Source organism: Stegodyphus dumicola, chromosome 2 (genome assembly GCF_044657685.1).
Source record: "Stegodyphus dumicola isolate Sdum_Otavi_A_Nest chromosome 2, ASM4465768v1".
Classification (NCBI taxonomy): Eukaryota; Metazoa; Arthropoda; class Arachnida; order Araneae; family Eresidae; genus Stegodyphus; species Stegodyphus dumicola.
The window spans coordinates 64,262,479-64,274,898 of NC_140769.1; the positions used below are offsets into that span (position 1 = coordinate 64,262,479).

At 33.4% G+C, this 12,420-nt stretch overlaps 1 protein-coding gene across 2 annotated transcripts in view; it reads right to left on the minus strand.

Annotated features, from left to right (window-relative positions):
• Nucleotides 1-12,420, minus strand: part of LOC118194623 (oxidoreductase NAD-binding domain-containing protein 1-like) — a 59,674-nt gene that overhangs the window by 13,451 nt on the left and 33,803 nt on the right. The window lies entirely within an intron of this gene.

Below are 12,420 nucleotides of genomic sequence, written 5' to 3' on the forward strand. Positions count from 1 at the left end.
GTTATAGACTAGAGGTGTCCAAACATCATCAAAATAGAGTACATGTTAAGATTCAGCAACCTTTTTCCCCCCCCTCCCCAAGAGCTACAACTAGATTTTTTCCTAAGAACTGCAATTGCATATTTACATCATTATTAAAATAATGGATAGATTTTTCATTAAAGGGAATGTTTGATGTAAATTCCAATGAATTTCAAAATTTTCATGTTGTTAATGCAGTTATATGTAAACAAACAAAAATTCTTATTCCTCCTGCTCAGTATTCATAAATGTTTATTCCTATGATTGTAGGGTGCAACTAAGAACTCATTCTCCAAACTTCAACGATCTTTTAATACTTTTATAATCTTAAAAATTATGACTAGTTTAAATTTCAAACAGAACTTGTCATTAATTTGTAGCAATCTGCCATGTTCATTTCAGATATGGAATTATTAATATATTTTGTTAAACAAGTTATAATTTTCAAAAGCAGATGGTAATTCTTGTGGTTTATTTTGATTTAAAACAAAAAATATAACAAGAAACATTATCTTTAAAACATCTCTACAAAACATTTGAGTGTCTGAATGATTATGCAAGTTACTGATTAACAATTTTCGAATATATTATTTTATCGCAAAGAATATTTTGATAATTATTTTTTAATAAGAATCTCTTAAAATGGAGAAAAAATAATATGGTAGGAAAAAATTTGGAGTCTATGTTTCTATATTTATTACAAAATCTATGCAAATAAATTTCAAAAATATCCAAAAAGATATGTGAGTCATTGCATTTCCTAAGGCTGGGGTCATCTGAATCTTCACATCCTGAGAATCTTCGAATCCTAATTTAAGAAATCACCGAATGTTTTAAATCAAAACTTTGGAAAGATTAGTTTTATTGATGCTGAACAGAAGTGTTCATCTCTATTATTAAATAATGAAGGATCTCTATGTATGTATGCTTTTTGCACTGTGGAAAAACAACTGAACCCAGAACCACCAAATTTTGAACACAAGTAGCTCTCCACTTAAACATGTACACCTCTTGAAGCCCAAGTTTTGAATTGCAAGCCTGAATTTTGAATTTTTTTATTTATTTACATTTTGTATGAATTTAATGAATTTTTTATTAACAAACTTAGTGATTTAAGAGGGAGCAGTGACATCACTATTTGAAATAATGCATTTTTATTTCCAGTGTGCCAAACTATAGCTATTCAACAAAATGTAAGATATTTATCCTTCAATTTTAATCCACAAAAGCTATTGAAAAGCAATGTATTGTCATTGTCTGAAATAAAATAGTTTTTTCTTCCAGGCATCAGCATGCTATCATTCAATATAACATAAGATATTTAATAATCAATGCTATTGAATAACAAATTAGGTGATTTAAAAGCAATGAATGGGGTTTTTAAGAATATTTTTTCCCTTTTTTAATCTGACTGATTTAAATAAAAATACATTTGAATCATGAGATATTTGATTGGAAACACTAAATAGTTTTATGAATTTACACTTGCTGGACTTACTAAAATACAGTCAAAAGTCTTTAATCCGACGTCCATAATCCAGAATGATCTATAATCTGGACCTCAAAGCTACAAACTTTCTGCGCATGCGAAAATGCATAATGCATCTACGCATGCGCGTAATACCTTTATGCTTGCGCATAATACGTTTACACATTCGCGTTCAATGTATAACGGAGGGTATAAGCTAAGCTAAAATTATCTAATTATCTATTTCAGTTAATGTTGCAGATTGCGTTGTTCCTTAATCTTCTAATTGGATCCGGCTTATTATTTTTTGCAGACCGTTAGAGCAATTTTATAAAAATTACGCTTGAACTTTCGATTATTTCAAAAAGTATTTCTAATTCTGGAGCTGCCAAAGGATCTACAAAGCGAAAGCATGTTTTGATGTCCCTCAAACAAAAAGTGGAATTGCTGCAAAAAATGGATAAAGGTACCTCCTTTGTTTCTCTAACCATTCCGAAATCTGTTTATCAATTTCACGTTGCTGTGCGGGGGGGGGGGGGGGTGTCGCAGCGCGCAATGAACTGGAAGTTGATCTGTCAGCATTATCCTTATCTTCAGGGCAGATGTTTTTATTTTATTCGGCTTATAATTCCTTACTAAATGTAGTATTTTATCTTGATGTACTTCGTCTTTGATATGATTTAAATCAAATTCCTCGTCATTATAAATATCACGAATACACATTAAATAGTTTTCTGGTTGCAATTTTCTAATTTCTACTATGCGTAATGTATGCTTTATGCATGGGCGCGTTGAAAGAAATGTTTATTAAAGTAAACAAATAAATATTAAGCTTTTTTTTTTTTTTGTAAATTTTGATACCTTTTAGATCATAATTGCTCTTTTTTTCATAAATTACGGTTTCATATTTTTAATTTTATAATTTCTGCATGCCATCTTGCCAGATTTAAATTGATGATCTATAATCCGGAAAAACTGATAATCTGGAAATGCCGAAGTCTCGATGAGGCTGGATTAACTCTTTCGCATCGAAGTCGCCCAAAGCGCCCTAGCATTCAGACATCGACTCGACGCCTGAATAATTTCCTACCCAGTGCTTTCCCCCATCACGTTACTGCATTACTCATTGCTTTCAGGTGTTGTTAAATCACACGTCAATCATTCTTTGTTGTCAATTTCCTTGTTTCCTTTGTTCCTTCCTTTCCTTTGCTTACTGTCAGTGTTTAGCTTTTGATGCCCGAAGTTGCAATCCCAGTGTCAAAGCGTCGAAGAAAGAAGTTCTCGCTTTACTTAAGTAAGGCTATTGTTAGCGTTGTAGTATTCAACTTGTCATGGGGGAAGGAAAAGCATTCCAGGAGAAATTCTTAGATACGGGCGTTTTCGATGTTTGGGAAATTGAGATTTTGTCCTCTCTCGATGCGAAAGAGTTAAAGACTTTTGACTGTATAGTTTTTCTTTTCCGTAGTAACTATTCTAGCCGACTAGCCACGCAAGCTATTAGTTAAAAAAATCTAGTGTTCCAGTATCAGTGATATCAAAATCTCTAAGATCACCTCGTGATGAACCAGAGTCCCATTATTGTTTTAATGTGGCATCCAATAAAATCTCCCACAATTTTTGAGTAAATTGTGTGCTGCGCTTTCTAAAAAATTCTTGAATCATTTCGATAATTCTGGACATTAATAAGCCTACTACAAATAAATCTAAGCCGGTTTTAACAAGTCAATGTATGTGCATAAACACTGTGACCTAAAAGTTATGTACCATCTTCAGGCATGGCTGTTGAATTTTGAACTTATAATTGAACTCCGAGTTGCTATTCAAATTGTGTGCTCAAATGTATTTGTAGTGTGCTGTGAACTGTGTTGAGAAAATAAACCTTAAAATGAAAGAATTTCATTAGATGCTTTATTTACTAAATTTCATTTGCCGCATTTTAATAAATATAGGTGAATTAAAGAAAATGTATTTTAAAATTAAGCCCCCACTCTACCTTCACATTTTTTCATTAGCATTTTAAGGATTTGAGAATTCTGATATTTGAAAAATTAACAATTTTCCCAAGATTTTGTTACATCTAAACTCTGGAATCTCATTGCCATCTAGCAAACTTTAGAATAATCTTGAGAAAAAGGTAAATATAACTCTAATTAAATGAGAATCAGAATAGCTGTTTGAAGGAGAACGCATAATGTCAATGCAATGGAACATACCGTATTTGACGGCATATAAGACACACTTTTTTTCCTTAATTTGGTCTCAAAAAAGTTACCTGCGTCTCATACGTGAAGAACACAGGTTAACTTTCAATACTGAATGCTATTTTTAGCACGGATAAAGGTTTAGACACATATAACTTTTTCTACAACTGCCATAATTATTTTGCGCATGCGTGAAATATCTGTCGCCAAAAAGCACCAAAGCTTGAAGCTGATGTCGAAGTTCGAACAGGTTCGAACGTCTATGGAGCCTTTCCTTCTTTATATAGACTTTCTTTGACTCAGCCGACACTCGTGTTGGTATTGGAGCTACTCTATATAAATGTGTCGGTATCGGTGCTTAAAACTATTTGTTTTAAAAAGATACCCTGGAAAATATGACTACAGGAAACAAGAAATTAAGGTATACAATTCAGTATAAACTAGGTGTGTTAAACTATGCCAAAGTGCATGGAAACAGAGCAGCAGCAAAGCATTTCGGTCCACCACCTACCGAAAAAATATGATACATACTTGGCGACTGCAGGAAGATCAACTGAAGACTGCTAAAACACAAAAGCATAACCTTCAATGCCCAGCTCCATCTTGGCTTGAACTTGAAAATGCCGTAAAAACGTGGGTGATAGATAAGAGAAAATCTGGGATAAGTGTTTCAACCAAAATGATAATCAATGCGGCCAAAGGATTTGCAGAAAAACATGGGAATCAGAACTTTTCAAGGTCTGAGGGCTGGTGCTACAGGTTCATGAAAAGGCATGGCTTATCAAACAAAAACAACTATTACACAGAAAATGCCAGCAGATTATGAAGAAAAAATACTAGCATTTCATAGGGAACACTTCTTTTGAGCTTGGTCAAATAGGAAATATGGATAAAATTCCACTCACATTTGATGTACCATCCGACAAGACTGTGAGTATAAAGGGTCTAAATCAATAACCATAAAACCACAGGCCATGAAAAAACCCGATATACGGTAGTTCTAACATGTTGTGCTGATGGCACAAAACTACCGCCGTTTTTCATATTCAAAAGAAAAATTCATCTGAAAGAAAAACTTCCAACGGGTGTAATTGTTCATGTTTCATCCAAAAGGCTGGATGGACGAAGCTGGAATGAAACTGTGGTTACAGAACGTATGGGCGAGGCAACCTGGTGGACTCTAAAGAAAACCCTCTCTTTTGGTTTTGGATCAGTTTAGCACCCATAGAACTGAAACCATAAAGAATAAAGCGAGAGAATAAAAAATCCAGATAGCTGTCATTCCTGGCAGACTGGCTAGTCAATAGCAGCCTTTACATGTATTGGTGAATAAACCATTTAAGGAAAAAGTGCGAGAACGATGGAACAAGCGGATAGGAGAGCCACATCATGCCCTCACACCCTCAGGAAGAATGAAGCGGCCCTCTAAACATAATAACTAACATAAGCCTAACATAAACCACTTGCACACATAAAGTGTGTGAGTGGGTAAAAAGATCTTGGGAGGACATAAAGGCTAAAGTAATTGTTAAGTCCTTTAAGAAGTGCGGAATCAGTAATGCTCTTGACGGAACAGAAGATGACGCATTATTCGAAGAAGGTGATACTAGCGATGACGGAAACAGTATTGATGACGATATTCTCATTTTCGATGCTGATAATAGTAAAAAGGATTTTTATGGTTTTGAAAGTGATTAGTCTAATTACATTATAGGCAACGTTTTCCTTGAATTTGTATTTTTTGTTGTTTCTGCTTTATTTTGTATTATGTTTGATTGCTTGCCGTTGATTCATTTATTCATTATTGAAATTTAGATATCATGTTCAAAATAGCTTGCCTTTTGTTAATTTTTCTTAATAAAAATATGTTTGGTAATTGCATTCAATGATTGTTTATTTGGCTTTTACAAAACGTGAGAACTAAAAGAAACCACATTTTAAGTTATTGTGGTACCGCGCTTTCGCACAGACTATTGGAACTTTTTTTCCTTGTGTGTGGCCTTCTAAATAAGGGTGCATCTTATATGCCGTCAAATACGGTAATTGCGTACATAGCTGTATAATATAATGTGTTTCATAATGAACAGAAGCCTCAGTGTGAGTTCTTTGCGGAGTGTTTGAATTTAGATATTATACAGAACAGAAAGAAACTCGAACCCAAAGAAAGAAAAGGTAATAGATATTTTCTTCTTTCCTTTATAATCAAGAACTTCTGTGGTGAGAGACTTTATATACTGTTTGGCATCCCTGCCGGGACGGCCGAGTTAAGAATAAAGATTCAGAATAGACAATTATTGATTACGTATAGATTTTGAATTTTTGAACTGTTGAGAACATGTCTGAAGAGAATTTAAATAAGTTAAAAAAGAAGCGCGTAGCTCTTTGAATGTCAGTAACGAAATTGCTTAAAGATTTGAAAGCGTAGCTTTTCTAAATTGATCCGAAAGTTAATCATTTGGAAGAAAATTTAGAAATATTAAAGAATAATTTAGAATTGCTTAAAATTGTTGATACAGAATTAGAACCTCTTCTTAAAATCGAAGAATTTGATGCTAATTTCCAAAAATAAGAAGAATATTGTCAAAAGGTCGTTAAATGCAATTTCCGTACCTCTAAAAGAATCTATGAATTAAAACATAAATCTACTGAAACTGTAGGAAATAACCAGTTCAGTACTGACAATCAGAATGAAATAAAATGTAATAAGTCTGTTCGAATTAAATTATCTAAATTAACTTTAACGAAATTCTATGGGGATATAAATAACTGGCTAACCTTTTGGAACAGTTTCAAGCCTGCCATAAAAAAAAAAAAAAAAAAAAAAAAAAAAAAAATCTTTAGATAAAGTAAAATTTAACTATTTAAAAGCTCATTTAGGCAGTTCTGCTTTAAATAGAGTTGAAGGATTATCGATTGCTGCTGCCAATTAAGATTCCACAATTGATCTTTTAAAAGAAAGATTTGCAAAAACATGTATTCATTTACACTCATATAAATAACATTTTGAACTCTAAACATCTGAAAGACTCGAATGATGTTTATGCCTTTAGAAAATTTTATGATAATATTTCTATTAAATTAAGATGTTTAGAATATTTGGGTCAGTCTCTCGAAAATTTATCAAATGCCAATCATTCTGAGATCACTTCCCCTAGATATTTTGCTTGAAATTAACAGAATAAGTAATGGAAGCATGTATTGCAATTTCAAAAGACTGTGCTTGATTATAGCTCAGAGTGATTCTTCTACAGCTTTGGGGTGGATAAGAAGAGATCAAGCAGTGGCTTTACATACCAGAAGATGAGTGGCCTCATGTAGGAAAAAGGCCTGATGAAGAACTTATGAACAAATTAAAAAGGAAAACAATTTTGACTTTTCTAGACCATGAAGATGATTTGAACTGGTACTACAAATACTTCGGTTCTTCATATAGAAGAACCATGAGAATGATCGCTTGGATTTTCAGATTTTATCATAATTTAAAGAATGAAGAGAAAAGCCTAACCCCTGATATATCAGTTAATGAACACTTTGTATATTGATACCGAAAGAATTATTTACAGGCATAAAGGACCCCACTATCCATGCATCGAGACCAATTATAGACCGAAATAGAATTTTCAGAGCCAAAACAAACGTCTTACAGCGTCAAACTGAAGAAAATTTCCAATATTCTTATAACACCTCCTTTTCCAAAAAATAATTTACGAGAAACATCTAGAAGTCCAGCATGCTGGTGTCAATATTTTAATGACAAATCTTAGAGAAAAATTTTGGATATTAAAATCCAGGAAAAGTATTCAAAATAGTATCAGGAAATGTGTCAGAAGTAAAAGATTTGTTACACAAAGAGCAGAAGTAGAGCAAGGATTTCTACCCAAAGACCGAATTGTCCCAGACATTGTTCCAAAGAAACTCACTAGCAATTAAATAAGTAATTTTTCATGGACCTACTTATTAAATTAGTAACAGAAATCCTTCCAATTAGCATTTGTTTAATTTACCCCTTTTAATTACAGTAATATTCAGGATAGTATAAATTGTACATACCTTTTTATTCTGAACGATACCTAACTTATTTTTTTCACAGAAAGTTAACTTTCAGTAACACGATTTTGCCGTACGTGCAATGTGTTAATGACGTAACCCCCAGTGTTTGGCAAAGTTTACTGTATTCTAGAAGATTTAATGTAAAATATTGTACATATCCATATTGTAGGTTGAAAGCCGATGTTATTAATATTATTCTGGAATCCACTCCGCTTTGAAACGTATGAAGAAACTATCAATTAATGATTTTAAGAAATTTTAAATATAGACTAAGTAAGAAGGATGTGTAGTATAATTAAGTAGCATGAATGTTATATATTAGTTGAAGAATGAAGGATTCTATTGCTTGCACAAAATGTATCAGCTTTTAACAAAAGTTTCCCGCCACTGTGAATATCTTCTGCGCAAACATTTCATGTTGGCATGTTTAATCATATTTAGTCAAACGAATTTTGGTATTTGAAAGAAAGAGATTTGCTTTAGAACACTGTGTTGTGAAATTTATAAAAAAATATTATTATCATTAAGTATGAAAGGTGCCTGAAATGGAACTATCACACTACCAGATTAAAACCATTATTTACTTCCATTTCTGTTGTAAAAAGTCAGCTATAGAGTGCCACCAAATCATTAATATTATTCATAGTATTCATCATGTATACAGTTTTAAGTACTAATGCTGTATGATATGACACTGTGATGGTTTGGTACTGAAAATTCAAAAAAAAGTATTATGGCATTTAAGAAAAAAGTAGAGTGCTCTGGCTGGCTTATTGATGTTGATGAGGCCTGCCTGCAAGAACTTGTTGAAGAAGATCAGTGTGCAACCATTTGAGAGCTAGCTAAGGAGTACACGTCAGTGTCATGTCCAATAATCATGCTATGCCTTGCATAATCTTAACAAGTACAAGTTCAATTGTTGGGTACCGCATGAGCTGACTCAAACAGATTGGTCTGCACTCAGTGAGCTTGTTGGCAGCGTTGCAAAGCTCAATTTGACTAACAAAAAAGATCATGCTTTGTATCTGGTGGGATTGCCATGGTATTATTATTCACAAAGAGTATCTTGAAAAAGGTAAAACCCTCAACAGTAACATGCACAGCGAGATGCTATTTCGTGTTGATGATGCTATGAAGGAAAAATTGAACTGAGTTTCAGTGCAAAAATGTAATGTTCTATCCAGATAATGCAAGATGACATGTGTCTTCCTTCACTGGCTGGACTCTGTATGGACTCAAATAGGATCTTCTGCCATACCCACCATGTAGTCCGTAACATAGCTCCTTTGGACTTCTACTTGTTTTCACATCTGCAGCTACATCTTGCTGGTGCTATCTCCCATTCTGCAAAGGACATTCGAAATGAGGTTGATCTGTTTTTGGACTCGCGTCCACCAAGTTTCTGGGTTAAAGGCTTTGGCAGAAAATCATAGATTTGGGTGATGATTATTACCCCCACTAAAGGTACTGCTTTCATGTTTTTTTTTTTTTTTTTTTTTCTAACTTTATTAAGAAAGTTTTTTGGCAGAAAACTTTTGTTACAACCAGTTAATGCCTTATATTTCCATTCTTTTTAAGGTAATTTTCATAAGTTAATCAAATCTTTCAGTGAAGTCTATTTGATTTTGGACTAGCAAGCTAGCTTCTAGATTTGCAGGCACTGCTACAAATCTTCCAACCATTTTTTTTATAAATGTACATTGCATACCCACCAAGAAGTGTAAATTTAAGCACAAAAGCAAGACGTCTAAAATACAATATTTTGAAGTGATGACTGCTTTAAGTAGAATCTGCAGGTTCTGAGATATTTTGACTGTATAAAATTAAAGATCATATATATATTTTTTTTTTATTTAAAGGAAAAGAAATCCTCATGCACCACAAAGTATCACACAAGACTTACAAATCGTAAGTGAAAAAGGCAGAACAGTAAGTAATATCATCAGTTTTCAACAATACAATGAAATTATAACAAGGAAAAAAAAAAAAAAAAAAAAAAAAAAAACACGAGTAAATACAAAAGTATAAAAATGTATAAAGAAATCATTAACAGTGTTTAAAATAAAAGTCAACAAAATCATTGAAAGCTCGGTAGGCTGAAATCGAGGATACAAAATCATAACATTTCGGCGGCCAATGAATTCCAATGAATTTCAATCTACATTTCAAAAGATTTCTTGCTTTATCAAGCAGTGGGCAATCAAAAAGCAGGTGGAAAACACTTTGCTGAACGCTAAGACTGCAATTACACAAATTGGAAGATGTCAGCTTAAATCGTTCAAGATAAACATTAAACTTACCATGTCCAGACAATTGCGTAACTTTAAAATTGAGCAACAAGTCCTTACTTTTCAGTCTTTCAAAAATAGTTGGGAAGAATGCTTTTGTAACAGATCCCTTATCAGAAGAGATATAATCACAGTTCCACCGCTCAATCATTTTAGCTTTGAATGTTTTTTTTAAATAAGATTTTGGAATATTTACATCAACGTTAATATCATTTTTAGTTGCATTCTAAGCAAGCCAATCAGCTCTCTCGTTTCCATAATTACCCGAATGACCACGGACAAATGTAAAAAACACTGAAATACCCCTCTTCTCCAGATCTCCGAGAGACTGCTGTATATTGACAATAATATCATTACATAAAGAGGTATTTTTAAGAGATTCCAGGGAAGAGAGTGAATCCGTACAGATTAAGTAGCTGGAACCACTTCCATTCTGGCTAATTATCCACTTGATTGCAAAATTAATACACAGAAGCTCAGAAATATATACAGTACATTCATTTCTAATGCGAAATTGGTGACACTCAATTTCAATATCATCTTCAAAAATAACATAAGCAAAACCAACTTTCTCATCAATCCTACTACCATCCGTATACAGCACAAATGAGAATGAATTAACATCAGTGTCCGTACTATCCAGAATCTGTACTGGTTGTCTTACAGAAGGATGTGGTAGAACAGACAAGGGCAATAAACGATCAAAGTGAGAATTGGAGTAATTTGCAAGACTATTCTTGTAATCTATAAAGGTCAGAATAAACAAATCCAGTGGTGGAAATCCGGCAAGAGAGAAAACAGCATTGTAACTAATAGTTCGGTAACCGCTTATAACTCGCAGCAAAATTCGTCTTTGAACTTGAAGCAAGCGTTTAGAGTTAATTTTCTTTTTTAGAGACAATCCCCAAGCTCTACATCCATATGAAATAAGGGGTACAATGCCTTGTTTATAAATAATTGCGCTAACATTCGATTTAACACCAAAACTATTACAAGCAATTCGATTCAGCCCACGCTGAAGTCTCTCACATTTATTAGAAATGTAGGAAATATGCTTTTTCCAGTTAAATTTGCTGTCCAACAACACCTAGATATTTAATTTCATTCACCCTCTCAAGGGGATTGTCATTTAAAAGCAATTGATATCCTTCATAAGTAGTATTTTTTCTATCAATAAACATGGTCTTGGATTTTGCATGGTTAAACTTTAACTTAAAATCTATTGACCAATGATAAATGAAATCTATAACATCTTGGGCGAGATGAAAAGCTTTTTGCATTTCTTTTCCTTGAATACAAATCAACAAATCATCTGCAAAGGCAATGACTTCACAACTGAAGAGATCAGAAAGTTTCTGTAAGAGATCATTCATAATAATAATCCAAAGCTTGGGACCGGAAACAGAACCTTATGGACAACCTCTTTGAGGTCGACGAACACTTGAGGTGCCACCCAAAGAAAGCTCGACCGTCCTGTCTTTCAGCAAATCAGAAACAACATTAAACACATTTTGAGGTATCTTCATTTCCTTTAGTAAATTAAGAATAGCAGGCCACCATGCATTATCAAAAGCTCCTTCAATATCAAGAAAAATTAAAATAGTGTACAAACCTCTCATCTTACCCCTCTGTACAATGTTGCTAAGATGCAGAAGTGCATCCTCAGCACATTTTTGAGCAATGAAACCATATTGGTCAGCACTAAGAATATTTTCTTTATGTAGATGCCAAGTAATTCTGTTAGTAATTAGTTTTTCAAAACATTTACCTAAAGAAGAAAGAAGACAGATACACCTAAGATTATTCACATGTGGAACAGTAAAATTTTGTTTCTTGGGTATCACATTAACAAGGACGTTCTTCCAAGTTCGTGGAAAAGCACCAAGATTCAAACATATATTAAATAATCTATGAAAAACTACAGGAAAAAGCCGATGGAAGTATCTTATGGTTTCATTGGGAATAGAGTCCGGGCCAGGAGACATGCCAAGCCCTAAATTACGAATTACATCATCAACCTCGGCCTGCGAAAAAGGAGGATCAATCTGAGACGCATAACTACTGCGAGCAGATGAGCGCCACTGAGTATGAAAGTCATTATCAAGTCTCACACAATCAGGAGGAAAAGCTTTATCAAGAATAGCATCGATAGTTTCCTTCAAGGAAGACGTAAAGGTACTGCTTGAAAGCCGAAGGCCCGAGATCTCAATCTTCTTCATAAAATTTTCTTTAATACCATAAGTGTAAATTTTTTTTCCACACATTCTCATTATTGATATCGGAACGAAACTTCCTCTAAGACTATGTTCTAGAATAAACATACTCATGAAACACAAACACCAAGATTTAATGGACTGTAGCTTTATTTCTTTTAACTTCTGTTTGGATGGAC